This window comes from Cicer arietinum, chromosome 4 (assembly GCF_000331145.2).
Source record: "Cicer arietinum cultivar CDC Frontier isolate Library 1 chromosome 4, Cicar.CDCFrontier_v2.0, whole genome shotgun sequence".
NCBI lineage: Eukaryota > Viridiplantae > Streptophyta > Magnoliopsida > Fabales > Fabaceae > Cicer > Cicer arietinum.
In genome coordinates this window covers 14,107,239-14,107,954 of record NC_021163.2, presented here as the reverse complement: position 1 = coordinate 14,107,954, position 716 = coordinate 14,107,239, and positions in this window count along the sequence as shown.

Genomic DNA, 716 nt, shown 5'->3' with positions numbered 1-716 from the left:
TTTTTAAAGCCTTTTACAGCGCTTTTTTAAAACAGCGTTGTAAAAGGCCTTATTGTTTTTGTGTTTTGTTATGTTATTTTTTAAACAAGCTCAACATGCAAAACCCACATAGTAGTAACTGGTCACTAGGGATGGGAATAGGCTAGGCCGTCCGACAGGGGCCTATGGCCTGACCTACTTATTGCCTGGCCTGGCCTGGCCTATTTAATAAAAAGACCAGGCTCAGGCTATTTTTAAAGCCTATTTATTTAAATAGGTCAGGCTCAGGCTTATAAAGAAGCCTATTAGGCCTGACAGGCCGACCTATATATATTTAATTATTTATTAATGTTATTTTTTATTATTATATTAATAATATTATTTCCTATTTTAAATTTTATCAATTAGACAATCACTCAGTAGTCATTCCATATTCGATAGTCATTCCATATTTGGTAGCCATTCAATTAGTCAATAACTCAGTAGTCCTTCCATATTTGTTTGAGAGGTAATATTTGGTTCATTTGTTTCAAAAAAAAAAATCTATTCTTTGAAACCAAGAATTATGTTTTAGGGTTTAAAGGATGTTTGTTTCAGATTTTTTAAAAATTATTTTGTTAGAAAAATTATTTTTTGTTTAATATATATAGATATGTACATTGATATTGGTATGTGGAGAGCATTTAAATATTTTAATATGAATAAGGCTTTTAAATAGGCTTCCAGGCCAGGCCAGA